The sequence below is a fragment of the Littorina saxatilis genome, linkage group LG5 (assembly GCF_037325665.1).
Source record: "Littorina saxatilis isolate snail1 linkage group LG5, US_GU_Lsax_2.0, whole genome shotgun sequence".
In the NCBI taxonomy this organism is placed as follows: domain Eukaryota; kingdom Metazoa; phylum Mollusca; class Gastropoda; order Littorinimorpha; family Littorinidae; genus Littorina; species Littorina saxatilis.
The window spans coordinates 2,628,645-2,628,850 of NC_090249.1; positions in this window are offsets into that span (position 1 = coordinate 2,628,645).

The following is a 206-nucleotide window of genomic DNA, read 5'->3' on the forward strand; positions in this document are numbered from 1 at the left end:
CACCCCTGGGGAAAAAAACGAAAAAAAACCGCACACTCAAACTAACGCACACCCACACAGACATGAACACTCACTCACTCACACACACTCACACACACTCACACACACTCACACTCACTCACACACACTCACACTCACTCACACACACATGGACACTCACTCACTCACACACACTCACACACACATGGACACTCACTCACTCACAC